Source organism: Manduca sexta, chromosome 22, assembly GCF_014839805.1.
Source record: "Manduca sexta isolate Smith_Timp_Sample1 chromosome 22, JHU_Msex_v1.0, whole genome shotgun sequence".
NCBI classification, from domain to species: Eukaryota; Metazoa; Arthropoda; class Insecta; order Lepidoptera; family Sphingidae; genus Manduca; species Manduca sexta.
Window position 1 is genome coordinate 6,380,954 of NC_051136.1, and position 24,798 is coordinate 6,405,751.

The 24,798-nt window shown below is 34.4% G+C and overlaps 3 non-coding genes across 3 annotated transcripts; 2 read left to right on the forward strand and 1 right to left on the reverse strand.

The window, feature by feature from the left end:
- Nucleotides 1-3,878: 3,878 nt before the first annotated feature.
- Trnay-gua lies at nucleotides 3,879-3,967 on the forward strand. The gene is given in 2 exon segments: nucleotides 3,879-3,915; nucleotides 3,932-3,967. It is a non-coding gene; the product is annotated as a tRNA-Tyr (tRNA).
- A 14,252-nt stretch (nucleotides 3,968-18,219) lies between these two features.
- Trnay-gua lies at nucleotides 18,220-18,308 on the forward strand. Its single transcript is given in 2 exon segments — nucleotides 18,220-18,256; nucleotides 18,273-18,308. It is a non-coding gene; the product is annotated as a tRNA-Tyr (tRNA).
- Nucleotides 18,309-19,386: 1,078 nt separating this feature from the next.
- Trnay-gua lies at nucleotides 19,387-19,477 on the reverse strand. Its single transcript is given in 2 exon segments — nucleotides 19,387-19,422; nucleotides 19,441-19,477. It is a non-coding gene; the product is annotated as a tRNA-Tyr (tRNA).
- Nucleotides 19,478-24,798: the final 5,321 nt, after the last annotated feature.

The following is a 24,798-nucleotide window of genomic DNA, read 5'->3' on the forward strand; positions in this document are numbered from 1 at the left end:
TTTTTTTTACTTAATATAGCGTAATACAGTCAGTTAATATTTATACTCTGTATATACTATTATATAAAACTGAAGAGTTTGTTTGTTTGTTTGCCAATCTCAGGAACTACTAAACCGACTTCGATTTTTTTTCACTAATAGTAGTGTGTGACTCCTGAGTGCTCCTAAGTCCCGGGAAAATATTTATCCCAGAAAAAGTATCTCTCGGGAGCCGAGCCCCAAGCAAAAGATAGTTCTAAAATAAATAATTAATGTACCTGTATTCTATTGTTATAGATACAATGACTATTTTGGGTTAAATTGCTCAAGCTATTAATATGCCTGTTCTATTATATATATTATATTATATGCGAGAAACATGTCTTATTTCTCGGCCGCACATCCATATGTGACACTCTATATATTACTTTGCAAAACAATACCAGATAACTACTACATTATTGAAATGTACCACTGTAAAAACGCAATTATAGCCTCAAAATTATAGTAAATAAAAATTATATATACCTGCAAAATTATATCGTCTAGTAAGTACAATTATTGAATGTGTACTTTATAAACAAGTATTTAGACTAAGTTTTTCTTACAATCACTTTCTAAACTTTTTATGAATGTAATAGTGTAATTAATAATGGACCCAATAAATAAATATCTTAAAGTATATTATGTGTAAGAATGTAAGTGAATAAATTCAGTGTGACATCAGATCGCGACCCCGCAATCAGTCACTTAGCATTGTATTCTCTAGTCTTGTGGCACCGGTGACTACGTTGCGGTCGAGGCATCGATCTACGTCAGCCACAGTTCGGGACAACGATCCTTACTCACAACACAGATGTTTCCCGCACCTTACAGAGATTAGTACAACAGTAAATCATGATATGTGATGATTTGTTTATAAAACATGGAATATAAATACTTTAGATGTTACTAAAGCTAGCATTTATCTTCTATACTTATAATAAATCTGTAGAGAGGTCAATTCTGTACATGAAATATATTTCCAAAATAACTATCAGGGGGTGATTAGGGATCGATACTGATGCCAAAAATGCAATTAGTAAAATTTTTGTCTGTCTGTCTGTCTGTCTGTCTGTATAACCGTTATAGAAACAAAAACTACTCGACGGATTTTAACGAAACTTGGTACAATTATTTGTCATACTCCTGTGCTGGTTATAGTATACTTTTCATCACGCTACAATTAATAGGAGCAGAGCAGTGAAGGGAAATGTTGGGAAAACGGGAGAAGTTACTCCATTTTTAAGCTTCCGTCGCGTGTGCAACCTTAATGGTTAAAGCTACATAGAAATCATGTATGACGGAAATGTTCTCCTTAAAATTATGTAAAAAATATCCCACGACAGCATATGTCTATCTTTTATGGTTGAATCACAATGACACGTGTAACTCCCGATAGCTTAGCAGTTCGAAGCTTTCTCATTATATTTGTTTACTAATCTTAGGAACTATCGGTCCAAACTGAAAAATTCTTTTTGCGTTGGATAGCCCTTTATTTGTGGATTGCTATAGGCTATATATCATCACGCTATACCCAATAGGAGCGGAGCAGCAATGGCTAATCTCTGGAACTACCGATCCAAACTGAAAAATTCTTTTTGCGTTGGATAGCCCTTTGTTCGTGGAGTGCTCTAAGTTATATATCATCACGCTATGACCAATAGGAGCGGAGCAGTAATGGCTAATCTTAGGAACTACCAGTTTGAACTGAAAAATTCGTTTTGTGTTGGATAGCCCTTTATTTGTGGGGTGCTATAGGCTGTATATCATCACGCTATGACCAATAGGAGCGGAGCAGTAATGAAACATGTTACAAATACGGGGACAATTTATTAGTTTTGAGAGCTTCCGTTGCGTGCGCTGCGTAAACGGTTAAAGTTATGCAACAATGATGTATGTCGGGATTATTCCTCTTAAAAAGTTCTAAAAAAATATATTATAAAACAAAGTCCCCCGCTGCATCCGTTTGCCTGAACGTCTTAAACTCAAAAACTACCCAACGTATTAAGATAAAATTTGGTATTGAGACAGTTTGAAACCCTGGGAAGAACATAGGCTCCCGGGAAACTACTACTTTTATAATGGAAAACTTTAGCCTGAAAAACTTTATAACGCGGGCGGAGCCGCGAGCAAAAGCTAGTCTTTAATATAACTGCTAATGACATCTTCTGCATATATTTATTGTTAACTAAGAAAATGTCCATAAGGAATGAACTCAATGCTGTATTTGCTGAGAATAGATTGATTTCTCAAAAATAATAAAATAATATTATTATTGTAGTAATAAGAGAATTGTTTATACTTGCAGACATTATGTAATACTTTTCCGCGTGTGAATATGCATAGATCCATAAGGTACAAAGTAATAAATTATATAGGAATATCTTGATTAGCAAGTACACCTAAATTCAGTCCGAAAGTAAAAAAAAATGATTTCAATTAAACATTCATTAAACAATTAACAAGTTTAATCGTAATTATGTTTTACAACAATACAAAAAGCACATAAAATTTTGATTCAATTAAATATTAATGAATATCGATGCAAACAAATATACCAAAACAAATTTATATGAAATGTTCCCACTTCCGCTCTACAGTTAAACTGAACAATCGCATATAAAATATTTTACGGTTTGTTTTACAAGCGAAAATTAATTAAATACAGAATGATAAGATTTTATTAATGCATTCCGTTTCATCCGAATTTGTAGCTATTAACTCGGCAATTTTTTGTTTTTTTTTTATCAATTTTGGACTTATTCAAGAAGTGTGTTACTAATTAAACTATCAATGATTTTTACTGACATAACTGGTGTATTTCTATAATTAACTGTGTTGGTTCAATGGAATATACTTAATTAAAATCTCTTGTTAAATACCTTATTGAACATAAAACAAACTAAATATATCACGAACAGTAATCTATGATATTTATTGCATGGGTAATTAAGACGTGCCGTAGTGGGCAATATCTCCTTAGTTGCAAATGGTGCCTTGATTTGTATCTGCACCATTTATAATGTTACCGTTTTATTGCACGCGCTGTCCAATTTGTCTTTCGATATATTATTTACTGTATTTACTACTTTTCATTACTATGTTATTAATTCTAAAAGATATTTTGGTAAAATTCTTGATATAGAATTAAATCCAACAATATTATATGAAGGGTATTTTGTCCCTATAAAATACTGGATGTGTGGGTGACCTAATATACTGTCAACTAATAAGAAGCTCGTTGCTTCCGACAGCTATCCAGAAAGAATGTCGATCTCTCTTACCCCACATGCAATGCCTGACAAGGGAACTCGAATCGTCAGTAGTCAATATGAAAAGTTTTCTCTCAACCCGCACTGACTTAGCGTGTAGTACTAAGCCCTTAACCCTCTTAGTATTGTATATACCTCGTGGTTGCCAGTTCACATTGAGGCCTATGAGGGCTCGCGAACATTTCCTGGCCTTCTCCCCTCCTAACATCCTAATAGGTTTCGTTGTCCTTCTTTGACACTTCCTTCCCCAGATATGTTCTCCCAACTTTCCTCCATGTCCTTGTAGTTGCTAAGCCGGAGGAATACAGTGTGCCATTCGCAGTTTTCCTTCGGAGTTGACTGCGGGATCCGATACAAAAAAAAATCCTCTTAGTAGAGGAGACCCATGTCCAGTAGTTGGACAGTATATAGTATAAGGGTTGGTATTTTTGTCTTACTACTGACTACATTTACGTATTTAAAATATTATCAAGTGGTCAGTGAAGTGTTGTAACTTGTGACGTTAAGTCGCTTTACGTAACTCTCGTACGTGTTTTGTTGGTAACCAGTTGCATATCGAGTATTGTTTTAGCGACTTTCTCATCGCCTTCGATAGCTCAGTTGGTAGAGCGGTGGACTGTAGTTGTATATAAATTGATATCCATAGGTCGCTGGTTCAAATCCGGCTCGAAGGAGTTCCTTTTTGGTAATATCCATGGCGAAAAATTAGATTAATTAAAATATTTCATACAATGCTATCATTCACAGCTTAGATTAAGACTAAGGTGTAAATTCTAAACCATCTCAGTAGTAACGCAGTCCCAATCCCAGTAGTGGGTTAGTATATGATACAGAATTATTACACACACACACACATTCAATCCTTTTATACCTGAAGGGATAGGCTGTCGCAACTAGTGCACTCGCTTTCCTCTATGTTCATTCTGTCCTATGATATGATGGGGGGCGAGCCTATTGCCATATCAGGCAAGAAATTACAGACTCAAAGCTGATACTGAGTAGAAAAGCCCAACATCACTTTGCATAATACAAGTACGCCACCAAGGTAGTCATCATTATTATCAAAATAAATATGCTTTACACAATTGTTAGTAAACACTCAACAATTGTGCATAAGTGCTATTAAGAGCAGATTTGATCTGTAAACGACGGCCCGTCAGCTGCTAAGCCCGAGATCTTTTATATGAATCGTTCAAACAAAGACGAGGCGTCGAAGCTAACTTAAGCCTTTTGTTCGTTAATTCCTTAGATGAACGTTCAGTATTCTTAGCAGTATACTGCTGGCCATTTGTGTTAGATATCAATAATTGTATTATAAATAATAAAATACTTTATTTATCACGTAGGGGAACAAAGTTGCACTTATGATACGTCAAAACAATGTGTAAGAATAATTATTATTATTTCTAAACAACTATTAAAATTACGTGTTATATTATGACAATTTACATGAGTTTGATTTTAAGAAAATCTACATTATAAATTTACCATTTTTCAAATTCGTACGATTTTATTAACACAAGTCTAACTAATCAATCTATGTTTTTTTATTCATCTTGGAAGTAGTAACCACAACGTGAAAAGTTTCTATATTAAATTAGTTGCTATTTTAAATGTAATATAACGAATCAATCATTTTAAAAGAATCTACAATTAAACAAATTATTGTTTATAAAATAAAATATAAACGTAACCCTGTTTGGCCCGCAGTGTACAAACCATAAGAGCCCCGTATTGTCTTGACATCATCAGTCACGAGATGCGAAAATTGTAACAATACCGGATTAACAGTTGACGCCTTTATAAATATTCATTTTGGGAGTATTAAATTCGAGGGCCGTTTTCAGTGTTGCGTTTTGTTTGTGCGACAGATGTGCCGTTTCCAACAAAAGGTGGATCAACCTAATTTTCAAGTATTTTCCTAATTTATTTAACAACACGCCGTATTATAAAGGAGTTAATATTTAATTATAATTGGAACAAGAATTTATATATATTTATTTTGACAACTATCGTAGCCTATGGGAGAGCAATGTATGGAGATAACAATGTTCTTACTTCGATTTTACACTTTTTTTTTTATTTATTTATTTCAAGGACAAACAGTGGTAATTGCATTAAATGAATTAAATCTTACACATTACTAAAAATATTTTAAATGCGTTACCTTTAATTGCCATGCATGTTGATATTGTTCAATGTACTACCTACAACGCTATCCATAAATGACTAACAGTATTTACTTACAGTGGTTACATGAGTCATTAGAAATTAAATCAGGTTGTAATAGGTTTAGGTCTTAATTCTCCGTAACATACTCCGTAAACTCGAAACAAAAGATCGACAAATATTTATCTAGGTGCTGTGATAGAACTCGTGGCGTATCGTTTCCAAGAGCGCTTACCACTAAAGGTCATCAGATATTGGTAAAACCACAAAAGCGGCCCACGTAAATGTGTCGCATTCCAGGATCAGTCTATGTATATCCGGTTACAGCCTAGCATAATTGTTTCGATCGACAAGAATCTCTCGTCAGTCAACACTCTATCTGGACTACACTACACTTACCATGAGACGCAGTGGGGTAATATTTCCGTGATCGTATTAAAACTAAGTAAGTATATTTAATTTCAAGCACACACTAATATGTACCAATCCTACCTATTATAAAAACGACCTCAGGTTCACCCGATGCTCAGATTAACGTGTTAATTCAACCTCGTTCTTAAGATCTAACGGTTAAGATTTTTAATTCTGTCCTGCGTTATGTGAGTAGCACTAGTTGCGAGTCGACAGGGTAGCCGGCGAGCGTCCCATAGTGAGGTAGTGAGCCGCACTATCGCGGTATCTTCACGCTCGGCCGAGCAGAAGCCTTCTGCTCCATCAGACGCGCCGATCGGTTTACGCACTTCACGGCTTGCGAGGCTTTATATTTAAGTCAATCTACCATTAAAATAGATTATTGTATAATACCCACTTGCAACTTATAAAATATTTGCATAGACATTGTATATATAACTTATTAAGACATTGGCGCTTGGTGTTCCGAGTTCAAAATAATAAACGATAAATATCGTAATTTTTTAAAACAAAGTCGTATTCCACTCAGTTTTAGCCAGCTTTTAGGGGTAGCAAGTTTCGACCGAAGACATACCGCTTTCCTACAAAAAACCGAATGTAATTATAGGTTTGCTGTCGTGCAAACCAACCAATTAACCTATGGTTATGCATATAACGCTAGTTATTAAATTATTTAAGTAGCAATGTTTAAAGATTCTGTGTACACATCAAAAACAAGCCATTTATGACCATGCACGACCTACGATATTGTTTACAAATAATTAATTGTCCATTGCAACTGTGACTGTTGATATTGGCACAATAAATGCAATGCCATATTGAATCCACATAAATAAATACCTTTCCGCAAATAGCTTATGAATCAAATGAAATTATGCTTTATTGCTCATACTACAGCGTTTTAAATGGAAGAACTATTTTCAGCTACAGTGATATTCCATAAAGCGATAGCTATCAGTTCTGAATGAGCGTATGAAAGGAATTTAAAAAGGAATTAATTTTATTCATTGGGAAATAGAGAATATATTGGCTTGGATTAGTTAAACGGTTATGTTTATGCAAATGCGACGTAACAAATCTGTTCCAGATTGGCACAATATACTTTAACACAACGGTATAGAGTTTACAACAAGTTGTGTGGTGTTGAATGACGTATGGTAGTATGTGTGGTGGGTATGCAAAGGGTGATACAGGGTGGCGGATTCGATGCAACGCGTGCCCGTGAATAATGCGTCGCTAACGGGCGATTAATGTCCAGCATCAGCCGATCGGCCGCTTTTACTCGGCGTGCTAACGATCAACCGGACGGTAACGATAAAAGGTAAACACATACGTACCAGTTACTAAAAATACTGTAAGGTAACTTGTTTATCATATAGAACTCAATAACTGAACAAATATCACTTACAAAGTAATTTATTAAATGAATGATAGAGTGTATTTGAGCGATCATGTAACCATTAGGCATACGGCTTGCCCGCCTTATCATACCATCGTATTTATTTACGTCTTATATTGAATACACACACATTTCGCATTTATTCCCGAAGCTGCATGCAGAGGCGCAACCAGGGCACCCACTTTTCGCCAAGTGTGTTCCGTCCCATGATGTGATAGGGAGCAAGCATATCGCAATATCATGCACAAATTCCAGACCCCGGGCTTCTACTGAGCAGAAAAACCCAATCACTTTGCCCAACCCGGGGTTCGAACCCAGGCCCTCAGGGCGCTGCCGTACCACACATGCAGTATAACTACGCCACCGAGATATTTAGATTAAATAAGTATAATAATAAAATAATATGTTAAAATTCTCACTAAATGTTATAACACGCCATAGCACCTTATAACTATAGAACTGTTCACCATCTGCTCCTTGTTTTCAAGAGGTTTACGTCAAATGGCTCAACCTCTCTATTATCAGATGTACTAATGAAGAGGGTTCTCGAAGCTTCCACATTCCATTCCAGTAATAATTATATACTAATTAGCTTGAAACACGCTAAGCTGAAACTAATTAGTACGCCTGAAGCCAATGACGTTTGCAAGTCTATTTATTATCATATATCGTATAATCAGATTTGCTATACTACGGTAAAGGTCTGGCTTTCCTTAATTGGTCTGGAAGGTGCTTAGATTGTAATACCTATTGGTCTTACAACATATTTGTTGTATCTCATAGACCGTTATATTTGACTGATGCAATATTTGACAGGTCCATCTGGAAATTTTTAGGGGAGGCCTATGTTCAGCAGTCGACTTTATGTGTCTGAGGATGATGATGAAATTGCAATACCAGCCCTGTTGGGCATGGGTCATCTCTATTACTGACAGAGATTAAGCATCCACCACGGGTCTAATGCGAATAGCTAGACTTTACATACCTTGAAAATTCATATCGAGAACTCCTCAGGTATACAGGTTTCCTCACAATTTTTTCCTTCATCGTTAAAGTAAGCGATAATTCATAAGGTATACACACATAACTTCAGAAAAGTCAGAGGTGCGTGCCCTTTGGTTTTAAATCTGCGGAGATTCGTCTCGGCAGTCCGTTCCACCAACTATTCTGAGTATAATCGGTCCAATAGTTTCAAAGAGTGTCAATATTAAGTGATAAAAACTTTTACTTTTTATTATCTAAAACAATATGTGCATTTATATCACAACAAGTACCATCTATACTATTATATAAAGCTGAAGAGTTTGTTTGTTTGTTTGTTTGTTTGAACGCGCTAATCTCAGGAACTACCGGTCCAAACTGAAAAATTCTTTTTGCGTTGGATAGCCCTTTATTCGTGGAGTGCTATAGGCTATATATCATCACGCTATACCCAATAGGAGCGGAGCAGCAATAGCTAATCTCAGGAACTACTGGTCCAAACTGAAAAATTCTTTTTGCGTTGGATAGCCCTTTGTTCGTGGAGTACTATAGGCTATATATCATCACGCTATACCCAATAGGAGCGGAGCAGTAATGGCTAATCTCAGGAACTACCGGTCCAAACTGAAAAAATATTTTTGCGTTGGATAGCCCTTTATTCGTGGATTGCTATAGGCTATATATCATCACGCTATACCCAATGGGAGCGGAGCAGTAATAGCTAATCTCAGGAACTACCGGTCCAAACTGAAAAATTCTTTTTGTGTTGGATAGCCCTTTATTTGTGGAGCGCTATAGGCTATATATCATCACACTATACCCAATAGGAGCGGAGCAGTAATGGCTAATCTCAGGAACTACCGGTCCAAACTGAAAAATTATTTTTGCGTTGGATAGCCCTTTATTCGTGGATTGCTATAGGCTATATATCATCACGCTATACCCAATAGGAGCGGAGCAGTAATGAAACATGTTGCAAAAACGGGGAAAAAATATTAGTTTTGAGAGCTTCCGTTGCGTGCGCTGCGTAAACGGTTAAAGTGATGCAACACATATGTATGACGGGATTGTTCCTCTTAAAAAGTTCTACAAAAATATATTATAAAACAAATTCCCACGCTGCATCTGTCTGCCTGAACGTGTTAAACTCAAAAACTACTTAACATATTAAGATGAAATTTGGATGTATGAAGACAGTTTGAGACCCTAGGAAGAACATAGGGAAAATATATAGCGTGACTTTTATAACGGAAAACTTTAGCCCGAAAAACTTTAAAACGCGGGCGGAGCCGCGGGAAAAAGCTATATTTTAATAAATCGTTATTAAAATCCTTATGACAATATTTATTTATTTAAACTCTTTATTATATACTGAATCGTATAGGAAAGTTAAAATACAATAGAGATTAGAAACTATCAGGAAGTACAATTAGCGACCTTATCGCAATCGTAAATTATATGACTGTCAATAATCCCGTTAACATTGGTGACAAGTACTAATTACATGCACTAAGACAATTCAAGGTCTTAGCATTGTATTACAATAAAAGCTAATTATACATTCTTATTGTATTAATTCCACATTACAAGCATTTAGTATTAAGGTAGATTTATTTGCTTAGGATTAAAGTAGATGCCAAACTGTAAATCAATGGAGCCTGTCTAGTCAGGTTAATCAAATGTATCCAGTGGGGTTTAGGACTATGCAATATGTACAGTCGCGGACAGCGCTGCTTACAAATATATCGTTTAATTTTTATCAGGATTCTTGTAGTTAAGCGGCAACTATAAAGTGTCATTAAGATATTATTCAGGTAGACTAAGGCATTATTTGTTGCTGAAGACTATGTGGATGTTATAATCAACACAATATATAACACAACTAACTTTTGTCTGTGGCTCCACTCGCGTGGAAAAGCTTTAACCGGGATAAAAAGTAGGAATAATGTAGCTTCCTATTAGTAAAAAAAACCAAAATCGGTTTAGTATTTCCTAAGGGCGTTCAAACAAAACACCAAATAAACTCTTCAGCCTTATGATATTAGTATAGATGTTCATTGTGATCAATCGAAAATGACAAAATAGTGCAAAATAATTAAATAAATATTGCTGATGTAATCACTGTTTAGATCCCCATCTTCCTTTGGTAGCTACGTAATACTTGAACGAGGCCTATAGACTGCTAAGATTCTATATTTGGAAACCTTGTCTAAAACTAATTTCAAATAGATATTATTTCGCCATAAATCTATAATGTCAATTTAGTCCCACAATCTGACGTAACAAATTATAGGAATTAAATAGAGTTTGTAAATAAAATCTTTATAATATATCCAGTATTACAAAAGACATAACAAGTAGTTGTAAGACAAAGAGACAAGTGACAAGAATTTGAATTGACACTTATAAGTCGCAATGGATGCATTCATTTAAGTTCTAACACAAATTTTAAGTGGACATTAGACTTGTGTACTCGACGACACGTAGCTAATACCTACGCCATGTGAGTAAATTCCTGACATAGCGGAGTGCCGTCAGAGTTGCAGCTCAATGAAACAAGCTTAATTCAACCTCGCCCTACGTTACCTACTAAACAGTCATATTTTACATTACGCACCGAAGGTAAACATCTTTAAAAATGACACCTCCCTTTGTCATTCAAACACAATTGCCTCTTTTCGACGACAGTAAAATATTACGCTCATCACTTCAACACCATTTTTATGGAGGCAATTTCTTTGACATAAAAATAAAAATCGAGCCGTCTTTATAAAAAAACATCTCTTCAATTGTCATTCATGACGGCGATGCGAGTATTTGTCACCCGCCATGTCGGTCGCGGATCGCGTTCCAAATATAAAAATGCAATTTTAAACAAAAATCCAGCCGCCAGATTCGAACGGAACCCTCACAATAAAAAATAAATGCGCGGCAAACGCAGAAACATGGGCCACATTTTTATTTGGCCAGATATTTTCAACTTTTGTCGTGGAAAACACAGAATAGGAATGAATTGTGAAGCGCTTTTTTAATGTCTGTGATTTTTCACAAACAACCAATAAAAAAACCTTTATTGAATTACAATGTTATATGTTCACTGAAGTATATAGGTGTAAAAATAAAAACCAGCTGCGTAAGGCTACTAGAAACTCTTTAAGAGACTAATTTATCCACACATAGAAGACAAATGTTAAACAATAGTGAAGTCATATAAAGTCGATAGGTAAGTACATCTTAGCCTCAAACTTACGAATTAAATTTCAAATATGAAAATACTATTTAATTCTTCATAAAAAACATTCATAAATTTTCATATAAATTTCTATCATTTCCAAACTGCTTCTAACTAAAAAAGGGGATACACAAATAGTAGAACAAACATAAACTAAACTTTACGATGTCATTTCAAAGCCACCAGTATCAAATACATATACAATCACCAATAAATTCCTACAGAATCAAACCGAAGTCTCGTGGGAGGGAGGCGTGAGGATTTCGTATTCACTGCGTCGTCAAGAAGACATCAGGAGGTAAAGTAGCAAAATATTATAATAGCATAATGGTGTCAGGTGGCGAGCCGTGTACCGCAGCCTCGGGTTTACCTACACCGAGTATTTAAGCGTAAAGAGCTGGTATGTCGATGTCGATGCATTGTCGGCGAAGCCTTTGATTATATTAAAATATAATAAACCAAAAAAATATTTTTTTAATGTTAGAAATAGTCATAGTAAGTAGTTTTAGATAAAAAGATGTTTATTTTTAGGCTTGCTAACTGGTTACGTCTAAAAATTTATCTTGATTTACTACACTATATCTTTTCAAAACGGGTCCATATTTAAAGAACTTAATTTTTTATTTAATTGTTCTAATATAAATGGTTTTGTGGGAATAAAATACACATAACAATGTGTTTGATTTGTCTTCTGGGTAAGGAAAAGATCAATTATTAACATGATAAAACATTATGAAAGTTTATCAAAGCATAAAAATTAAAAGTTAATAATAATTTTATCGACAATTCAAAATCACACCACTAAAACTGTCGCGACGTCGCGTCGCGTCGGCTAGGGCATCGCATACACTAAGCGGGTTTTAGGCTCGTGATATGAAAGCGAAGTGACGTCACAATCCAACTCTTTAACCAACCGATCCCAGTAACTTTGTACGAGATCTCGTCGACTTTTATTGCTCGTCGGATTGTCGTGTGCTTAGTTTTATTGCTCTCCCGATGTTTAGATACCGGCCCCGCGGTGTGAATGCCAAACAGCCCGGAATATTCATGTATGGAAAATCAACGACTAGCCCCAGGCCGACAATGTTTTTATGACTATTTGGAAACTAACATTTACTATATATAAACTCGTGCAAACATAGACATTATTCCAACGTATTTAAACCGAAAAGCTTAACACAAATGTTTTCTCTTATAATGATGATTAGCTAAAATGCATGAAAATGGCAATTAAGAATGAAAAATGATCATTACGCTGGTTCATAATTAAAATGCCCCTACATGCGTTTACGTATGCTAGCCGGTACAGTTTCGACTTTGATTAATATTTGCCGTGACAGTTCTGTTCGTAAGGTACACCCAAAATTCATTTATTTACATGTTTGTGAAATCGTTAAACAACGCTCCCTAAATACATCAATTCCATTCTTAATATAACGATGTCATTGAAATCTGAAACTTTGTTTTTTGTATTTCATAAAACAAGGTTTTTTCTTATGGTGAATGGCTCAGTCTTTTGAAAAGACACCTAGTAATAGTAATCCTTAACTAATTAACCTACTTCTACAACTTTAATCAAAGAAAAAAAGGAAGTAAGTTTAATAAGTTACTGATAAATAAAAAGAACAGTTTTAAAAACACAAAACAAAAACAATTTCTTGCCACATAAACAGATATTTCCCAAACGACAAACCCGTTGCAATGGATATGGCTAATCCATATCAGTCAAGTTTAAATCGCAGTGGCAAACGAAAATGTCAACTTGTAATCTATGTAATTAAGTGAATGTCAGGATGGGTTTACAGGGACGCCCGCCCGCCGTCTGGCCCTGTTGTACCCTTATGACATATACTGCCTTATGTGTAGTTATTATGAAAGGAAGATGTTTTGGTAGAAATATAATACCTCTATTAATTAATTGAAATTATTAATTTGAAATTATTAATTAAAACCGCGATAAAACGGATTTTATCGCGGTTTTAATTATTTTAGTTTTCTCCCAAATAAAAATAGTTTAATTTTAATGTCTAACATTCGCTTAAACATAAAAAAACATTATGATTGGACTGAGAATTCAAGCTGAATTTTATGTTTAAAATATTGATTATGAACATGATTTTTTTTTGTTTTTATTGGTGATGACCGTAAACTGAATATTACTAAAAATTAATAAAAATCGTACCGTACCTCGAAGATGGATATGAAGTTTACAATAAATTCAGCAAATAAACTCTAATACATTTCCAAATAATACAAAGTGCTGTTCAAACAAATTTAGCACATAAAAACAGTATTTCATAGAATAAAAACAAAACACATCAAGTTGAACACAAACTAAGCAGGAACAAATCAAACAAATATTGTTATTCTGACTGAGACTTGGCTCAACCAAAGCGTTTACGACTGTGAGCTGTTTGACGATAGATACGTCGTTTATAGAAGGGACAGGGAATCGTCAGGCTTTCATCATCGAAAGGACGGTGGAGGTGTTTTAATTGCAGTCAATAAGCGATATAATTCACAAAGGCTTAGAATGTGGGAAAGTGATTGTGAAGATCTATGGGTGCACTTAGACTTACCAATGGGAAACAGTTACCGTAGAATCTTTTTTTGTGCTGTATACCTTCCACCTCCTCTTCATAAAACAACATTAGAACATTTTATCAATAATTGTAACAAAATTTTGGAAACGTCTAGTGTACCCACATGTATAATGGGTGACTTTAATCAAAGCCTTATTAACTGGTCTGAAGTGTCCAACCCGACACTTACAAGTAAATGTACTCCTCTATCCCTGTTACTCCTCGATTTTACGTTCGTTAATAAATTGAAACAATATAATACTATCCTAAATAATCGAAGTAAAGTTCTCGATCTCATTTTTACGACCTTGCCTTCTTGTTGTGTTACTAAGGCTTTGGCTACGTTGTGTAATATAGACCCTCAACATCCTCCAATCGAAGTTACCTTGGTAATTAAAAAGCAACAAAATTTTAAACATAGAGCTAACCTTGCCCCAAACTACAATAAGGCAGACTATGATTTAATAAAGCAGTATCTGGAACAACAAAATTGGTCTGAACTTTTTCGGGAATGTAATGATGTAAATGATATGGTATCTATTTTTTATGAAGTGATTAGGACAGCTACTATTCGATTCGTACCATTTGTTAAAACTTGTCGATCTCGCAGACGACCTGTTTGGTTCACCCGTAATTTAATAAGGATGATAAATGAAAAAGAGAGACTCAGGTGTAGATTTAAAAAATACGGGAACCCTTTGGATGAGATATCACTTAAAATCTTAAATAAAAGATGTAACAAACTAGCTACAGCCTGTTATAACCTATATATTGAAAACATAGAGGATGCAATCTCCCTGAATTCAAAGTTATTTTGGTCATACATTAAAGGAAAGCAAAGTAATCACAGCCGATATCCTGCTGTACTCTCGTATGACACCACATCAGCATCAGATGGTACTGACATCTGCAACTTATACGCAACATATTTTGCTTCAGTCTACTGTGGCGATAGTGGTTACAACGGTTGTAATTATAATAATAACTCACCCTGCGGAGTGAATCTTAGTACTTTTTCAATTAGTCCAGCCGCCATTGTTAAAAAACTTAAAAGCTTAAAATTGAACAAGGGTGCTGGACCTGACGGTGTCTCTCCTGTCTTTATCGACAAATGTTCCTCTCTTTTAGTTGACCCTCTTCACAGAATATTCAACACATCATTGAGTACTGGTACTTTCCCGAATGAATGGAAGTTAGCTAAGGTCGTTCCTATTTACAAGAGTGGTGATAATTCTCTGGTTACAAGTTATCGACCCATATCCATCCTTTCTATCTTTGGCAAAATATTTGAATCTCTGGTATGTCCCGTAATTCAATCTCATTGTAGACACTTAATTACTCCACATCAGCATGGATTTGTTCCTGCTAGATCAACCACTACTAACCTAGTTCACTTCACGGAATTTTTATCCGAAGCCATCGACAAACACAAACAGGTGGATGTTATTTACACAGATTTTAGTAAGGCGTTCGATCGTGTATCTCACAACATCCTAATCCAAAAGCTTACACACTACGGCTTATCTGGGTGTTTTCTGGCCTGGCTGAATTCATATCTGTCTGATCGTTCCTTTTATGTGGTTGTCAATGGTTATAGCTCGGTGAAGCATGAAATTTTATCAGGCGTCCCTCAGGGATCTCACCTGGGACCCATCTTGTTTAATATTTTTGTCAATGATGTTCCTAATTGTTTTCGACATTCTACTCCATTCCTGTATGCAGATGATCTAAAGATTGCAAAAATTATTAACTCCGCCAGTGACATATGTCTGTTACAAGATGATCTCAATAATCTATTTGAGTGGTGCACTGATAATAGAATGTCGCTCAATCTAAGCAAATGCTTCTACCAATGTTTCACAAAAAAACTGCAACCAATAACTTCCATGTACCATATTTCTTGTCATCGTCTTGAAAAAGTTGAACAAATTAAAGATCTCGGTGTTGTTTTTGATCGTAAACTGACATTCCAACCACATATGGACAACGTTGTTAAGCAGGCATCGAAAATGCTTGGTTTTATTTTTAGGAATGGTAAAGTATTTCGCAATGTACGAACTAAAAAAATCCTATACTATAGTCTCGTGCGCAGTATCATTGAATATGCTAGTGTAGTATGGCGCCCACACTATTCCACTCACTGTTTGCGATTAGAGAGGATACAAAAGAGATTTTTGTGGAATCTTACTCGTTTAACAAATTGTAATAAAAAATATTTATCGTACTCCGAAAGACTAAAACACTTTAAAATGATTTCACTTACCAAGAGACGAGATCTTATGGACCTACAATTCCTCTATAAATTGCTGCGAAATGAAATTGACTGTGCATCACTTCTGGAGAAAATTAGTTTTAGGGTGCCATTTAAGTATCCTAGATCCCGAATTAAGCCACTTGTTCCACCTCTTCGTAAAACAATCACAGGTGCAAATTCACCTATGTGTCGATTGAGCAAAATACTTAACAATTACTGCGATATTGTAGACATCAACTATCAAAATCTACACAATTACCGTAAAAGCATACTGGAGCATGTTGAGCGTTCAGGCATTGTTTAACTTTTAGTTTTGGTTAAGAGCAATTTTTTATTCTATCAATATTGTCATTTAGTTTTAAGTAACAACATTATCTTTATCGCAAGCTGTGTTTACCTATAAGTTGGCTTGTTATTTTTAGTTAAGATTTATTTATAATAAGAAATGTAATAGCATGTAATATTGTAAAAGCCGTTGGTAGACCGAATAAAATAAATAAATAAATAAATAAACACTTTCGAGTATGTTCGGGAAAACTCTGGAGAATCGCGGTGGCAGACATTGCGAGTTAATTCCCGCTAAGTGAATTATTACTTCCCGCCGAGGTGGCGCCCTCTATTGACGCAGCAAACTTCGCTAAATAGTTCCAACTGCTATTGTTCGGAGACAGTCGCCTAACTTATATGAAGTTACTAACACATGAAGTTATACAAATCATAAATATAAGTATATTTTATACGGCGGTAGCCTCGGGAGTGGAATGGACTACTGCAACGAAAGTAGTGGGTTCGAACCCGGGCTCGGTTAAAAGCAACTCAAACTTTTCTATGTCATGTGTTCTTTACAAATTATCTTTCGTTTTAACGAAAAGAAATATCGTGAAGAAAACTAAATACCGTAGAATTGTCTTCGAGAATATCAAAGATATAATGAAGTCTACCAATATACACAAGACTGCCGTGATGGAGCCAAGGAAGTAAATTAATTAATTAATTCGTGATATCCATTAGGCAGCACCCTTCTCAATAAAAGAGACCATGCCCAGCAATGGCGCAGTATATAATACCTACGGGGTTGCATCATGTTTACTCACAGGACATAATATTAATTACTTATAATATATTATTACATTATTTACTAAATTCATCAAACACTATTTGCTACCAAAAAAATGGAGCCTTCCCAGTAGTAATAAACAACAAAACAATATGCTTTACAAATCTTGACAAATTAAAACAATCCATATTAACAAAGGACATCTAAATAAACAGACCAAACATTGTCAAACATAGACTGTTATATACTGGCATTCACGTCTATTTTTGAAACCGAATTCTAAGTAAATATTGGGGTACAAACAATAAAAGGAATAATCTGAGTTTTATTCAAATATATTATTCATGATATTAATAGAAATTTTAAATATCATTTTAAATTTATGTTATATTTTTCTAGTTATGTTACTCCAAATCTCAAGTATCAAATACGAGTGTCGCAATTGCAAAGCGGATTTACTTAACCGTCGGATCCCGACGTTCCTTAAACCTGAATACTCAATTAATATGTTAATAATATGGAGGATTTGACAACGGTGCACCGGAGTGCAAGGCGCATGCCGGGCTAAAACCTCAACTTGTATTAAAATCATAGGCACCCGGCTTACATGCTTCACGGCGGCGGGGTTCATTTAATCAGACTAGTTGGAACTTGGAAGATAATTAATATGATAATATTTATATTTAAATAATTCGACCACTAGGTTAATTTATATATGGCCACGTAGAAATGTAATAAATTACGCAATTTTAGCGTGCGTCCGAACCGGAGCAGTCCTTTCACATTGAATACGTATGCGTTGCGTTCTTTATCAGTCGTTGTTTTAGCAACTTCACCAACACCTTCGATAGCTCAGTTGGTAGAGCGGTGGACTGTAGTTGTATAGAAATTGATATCCATAGGTCGCTGGTTCAAATCCGGCTCGAAGGACTTACTTTTTAAACTCTTAAGATACGGGAGCTCAGTAATAAATTTTAAAAACCCTTAAAAAATATCATACTTATGAATGGCAGTAGCTTAGAACTTGTCACTTGATTATAGAGTAAAATGTAGTATTTATATTTAAAACTTTTTTTTCATAAAATAATATTTAAACGCGTAGACCTTAAACATACCTTGCTGTTTGCAACACTGACATAAGAATTGTAGTTGTGTTGACAACCTCCATAGTATGTGAATTAGGAAAAGGAAAATATATTTTCCGTCGTACTCGCCGTAAAATTCAACAAACCTTACCGCGTTCGTTTCCTGTTACGCAGTAGTTTTGCTTTAGCCAGCCTATTCAGATAAAACTCTACGGTAAGCAAATGATTTGAGTATCTATAAGATCATCTTAAATTATATTAAAATGTTGTGCTGAACAGGCACCAGTAATGGATAACTGAATTTTATTAAGGTTATAGCTTAAGGTCCATTTTCATACATTTTGTTTCACCTTTAATCTGGCTTTAATTTAATATGACGAAATTTTAAAGGCCGAAATATCCATGCATATTAATTATTTTTCCGTTTTTCTTTCAACTGCGAGAACTAATCACTAACTAGACGTGAATTTAAATTCTTTACTTGCCAATACTTGTTTAGTTACCCAGATTAAAGGTGAAACAAAATGTATGAAAATGGACCTTAAGCTATAACCTTAAATTCATTAGAAAATAGTGTTGTCAGGAAGACACTAAGAATTCTGAGAGATTCGGTAAAAGAAGGATTAAATAAGGGTAAATTAGGTAAAGGTTAACTAACAGGTATACAACTTTAATAAACTACATATAGGGCTACACAACTAATTTTAAAATTAAAATTTACCATAAATAATTAATTAAATCTCTTGTTATAACATTAAACCTGAGTTTAGTTCTAATCACTAGTTGAACTAATTTGTAATCAATTTTAAATTAATTTCTAATAGCGCGATAACTGCAGACCTGTTTAGACACGGTCGTTACTTGTCGATATTATTGTCGTTTAGCAAAAACTTTGATGCTTTAAATATATTTTCTAAAAAATCTCCTTCGAGCCGGATTTAAACCAGCGACCTATGGATATCAATTTATATACACAACTACAGTCCACCGCTCTACCAACTGAGCTATCGAAGGCGTGTTTATTTCGCGAGAATTTTGGTATCACGTTCACTGTCTTACGTTTGCATGCACAAAATATGTAATCAAGAGAGGGGAAATCTACCAAATTGCAATATTATCCTTTAAAGTCAAATGTTTAAAGTGCATTATACATTTTAATAAAAAAGCTTTTCGTCACAGTATTATCTAAGGTGTAATGTAGTCTTTAAGTCCACCGCATTATATTTGTTTTAAACCTTACTAAGTACTAAACTGCGTCTAAGATATTATACCAGCGCTAAAGAGAAGCGTCCATTTTTCTTTATTATAATGTTTGTCTATAAATTATTTTTAATAAATATTGTATTACATCTATTTACGGACAGATCATACGATACTAAAATTAAACATAGTTAGTGTTTTGCAAATTATTAATCAGGGCTTGATAAAGTAAATAGTTTGTAGTTACTATTGAATGTTCTTACAATAAGCATTAATTAGGAAGCAAAAATGCCTAGAAATCTATATTTAAAGCCCTGGCATGCTGACTGTCGGTATACCACGAAATAATTAGTACTTCACGAAATAAAATTCGAGTACTTTGATAGTAAAATTAACGTTTTTTATGAAACAAATATGCTATATACGTATGTACAATTTAAAGTAACGAGATGCGATGGAATACGGAGAAATAAATTAAATGATGAGAATTACTTATAAACAAGTATCATCTTATAATTTTTATTATTATTTGGCGTAATATAGAAGTAGCAATATTATTTAAATAAGGTATTGTGACCGGAAGGGTGCGTTTCCTAAACAGTCCATCATCCGTGATTTTTTTTTTGCATTGTGAGCCATAAGCATCCTACCATTTTTTATTATCACATTTTATAATAAGTGTTATGCTGCAATTGATTCAAAGGGTTTTCTTAAATATTTTTTTTAAAACAGTAACAGCGTCATATACAATGTCGTAACAACAATAGAGATAAGCGAATACTATTCTTTAGTTTCTTTCTAAATATATAATGGTATATTAATCTCAATAGAGCAGACTGAAAATTAATTTTCTAAATAAATATATGCAGCCACAGTATCGACTATCAACAATATTTTTTTTTATCTTTTTCCTACTGTAAAACTGCATTTTTTCTACCAATTTTATGAAGTCGTTAAATTATACATATATGCTGCAATCTTCATAGACAGTGCACTACCAAAGGTTATCGTAGATATTTCGTTACTGAGACATAATTGTCATAACAAAGGCTAAAACATCAATGCATGTTGTTATGAAATAAAATATGCAATTACAATAAAAAAAAAACATTCTTGTTTTTATTTGTGAAAGTACAAATGTTTTAAGTGAACTGAATAACTTCACAGAACTTTCCTTTGCACGCATTTGAACAAGGTCCGGAAATAGTGACGTGTCGTCTAGTTGGCACCATCCACCACTTTATACGCCAGACTATATAAACGACGTAAATATATATATTTCTTAATTCATTAACACTTTTCTACAGCTACATTAAGCCTTTATCTATACTTGGACGGCATTGTACGTCAACGCGTTGAAATTACCGTAGTAGTTTAATTTTTATGCGGTCAAGTGGTAGCTAATTTGAATAGAAACAGTCGCGGTGGCCGGCGATAGTCGCGCCGTTTCCGACCCGTCCCATATCGGACAACCCCCTTGCATTGAACAAACCTTAACGACTTTCTAAAGAATTTTTAGTTGTGAGTAACATCGGTTACTCACGTAAATGTGTCATTTTCTGGTTACATTAGTACCATACAATTAAAATACTCTTATACAGGGTCATTACGACATTGCGTAATTAAATAACCACATACTTATTGAAAATAGCACTTTTTAAGTCACCCGACACGTATGTAAAATAAAAAAATTAAGTTTACATTCTATAAAGAACTTATTTCTCTGCCACTATGCATTTCAATTATAAAAACAAATGATATTCTAATTTTGTGCGAAAAACTTTAAAACAGTATAAATAGGCATTAAGAGCACCTGTTACTTAATGACTTACGGCAGAATAACTTATCTACTCAAAAAATGTTTCGTACTTGAAATAGAAAGCGCTTGGCTTTATTCAAATGAGTTAATTAATAACGCAAGTTCTTCGTTGGATTATTTATTTTAAAACAAATTCATTTTTGTCTTTTCTCTTCTTTCTTATATTTTTACATACTTACCTATGTCCCCACAACTAATAAGGCACATCATAAGACGCAACTGATTGTAATTTATACTGCAGTGAAATAACCTTAACGAAGCATATTAGATACAGTCAGTCACCACCCGTGTATGCAATATGCACTGAATAATTGAACGAGACGTCTCTTAACCTAGATGTACATACATAATGCCAGACCGAATGCCATACCTGTCTCAAGTCTCATCAAAATCCGTTCAATCGATTGATGCGATTTTGAGTCGGAATCCATACTATCTTCCAATTCTACCAGGAGCATAGTCTAGTATGTATAGCTAGAGAAACCCCAAGCTTCATGTTATCGATACGAGCCACGTATCAAATATTTACGTGTTAATTTGACAGGCATCATACTAAAGGGCACCTTTCAAAGATCAAACAGTAGCTTATTATATAATTTAGGGGCGGTCGAACGCTTTGCATAAGGTCAAACTGACATTTCGAACAACATTTACGTCGACGCCAATTTATATCGTAACACGGGAAAATCAGCGTCACGCAACACAACTATAGTGATGGACATTATTTATCGATATATTTCTTTTTGTAAAATAAAAATTCCATATATTATTGCAATGTACATAAGTTCGAGTTTCCCTTTTTAAAATGAATTTTTTAGGTATTAAGTGTAACATTGATTTTCATTACAAAAGATGTCAATGTCATCAATTATTACTTTATTAAAATATTTTTATACCTAATCGAGAAAAAAACATCGATATAATTAAGTGAAGCCGCAACTTGTTATTAATAGTCAATTCTCTTTATTTTACGTTTATTAATTATTATTATTACATTAGGAACTTTTTTAAGAAAATTAACCCTAAATAAAAACTTTTTGAATAATTAACATTTATTTGCATTCATCGTTGCTGTGACCGCCGACATTAGCCGGCCCACCTTACCTTAGGGTAAGTTCGGGCTAGCCGGCACTTGAGACGAAATTGCCCTGTCACAACTCCTTTACTGAATTATTGATACGAAACATAAGAAAGAATGCTTGATTTAATTATAACGGTAATAATCTAACTGCTGGTTGACATGAAACCGTTTTATTAGTTAAGAACGTGCTAACATTACGGTTTCAAACGAGAAATGTTTATTAATTTATACGACCTTATTTATAGTAGTTTTGTGCGATAACAACGCCCATTTTTGGTTGTTAGCGCATAATGCTTATATCTTACACACAATATATTATGGTTGATAATAGTGAAGGCAATGAAATATTAGTCAATTTCCCTGTAGCCTTATTGTAAGTGAATTCTAGAATAGCGTTCGTGAGACTATTTAGACCTGTTATATTGTTTAAATATATTGTTCTTACCTTTCATAATCAGTAAGTAATACCCTAACAAAATTATAAATAGATAATATGCAACATTTTATTTTTATTACATGGTTTTGATGCTGATATCATAAACAAACAAACATACACAAATCAAGCATTTATCTCCGATCCTCGGGATATGCAGAGACAAACTAGGCCACCCAATTTTCACCAAGTGTGTTCCATTCCATGATGTGATGGGAGCCAAGCCTATCACCATATCGAACACTAATTCCAGACTCCGGGCTGATAGTGAGTAGAAAAACCTAAATAGCACTTTGCCAGACCCGGGATTGAACCTAAAACCTCAGAGCACTGCCGTACCGCGCATGCACTACAACTACGCCACCGAGGCAATCCTGCTGATATCGATATAATATTTTATTCAAGCAATACCCAAAATGTCTTATAAACTACAAAATACATTGTCACCAGTGGACGGAGATAATCGGCTTCCATAATTTACTATAAACGTCGAACAAATCCACTTAAGTCGTATCAATCAAAAATACTTTCACTAATTTAACGACTGTGCCTAATTAAGTCAATCTCCCATCAAATCCCCCTTTCTTAGCGACTCGTCTCTATTCTGAAGGCGCATAAAACGCGCGAAAACCTAATGCCATTTCACGCCAGAGTAAACCTTTCTCGAGGAGTTAGCGTCTATTTTAACTCGGCTCAAGTTAATCGATCGGGAAGGCGCTTAATTATGGTTTTATCTTAAGCAATGAGGATCGAAGAAGCCGGATTTAAATTGACTTAAATTAACGTGAGTACAAAGTTGTGAAATTCATTGTTGAGAGAAGACAGATCACTGTTTTAATACTTTTAGTACGTAAAAAATGGTTTTACTTTCTCAAAAAGGCAAAATGCATATAATTTAATGCAACTCAGATGTCTTTTCAACCGTTTATTTTAATCATGGCGAAGAATAAGCAGTTTATGGTTTCGAGTAAATTAACTTCGGCCAAAATTTCAAAACAAATTAGGGAGAAGTGACGAAAAATAATAGTTAACTATTTATGAAATTTAATTTGTTTACAAGATTAAAAATTGTAAGATAAGATGTAACCGAAAAACAACTCAGCAGTAGCACAGTCCATATAACCCTTTTTCCTGTCGGCTTCCCTTTCGGAATGTATGTAAAAGCTAATTATCATTAGAACGATTTGCAGACCGCATTTATGCATAGTACCTATATTCTGTTATAATAGGTTCCTTTTTGGAAAGTGCCACCCTTATCCAGCACGCAAAAATAACGTATAATATTGTTTAGATACCAAAATCAACAAAAACCTACACAAGGTATGTTATAAAACGCCGCTTAAAATACCCGCCTCTTACGTATGCCCTAAGCTCTCGTAACACAAACCACGTAAAGATTTGTCTATCCGAATTAACGTCAACCGCGAACCTGCGATGTCGCCATATTAATATTCATAATCGACGCTCCTCGCCGCGCTATGCTAACAACGCGGAGGAAACTTGACGTGTTAATTTAATATGACACATTCCTTCAGACAAATTAATTATAAGTAACATCACACAATGTGGGGTTCAAAACATATAAGCCATTATTTACTTTTGGGCAATCGAAAGTGAAAGACGAGAGAACATTTTCTAGAATAATTGAAAATTAGATAATGAACATAGATTTAAAATAACATTCAGAAGTGACTAGCAAAAAAATCTTAGTCCAAGATTAATGGAAAAGGTGTCGCAGCAAAAAACAGGGCCTAAGTAACGTCAACATAAACCAAATAAAGCGTAAAAAAATACACACAACA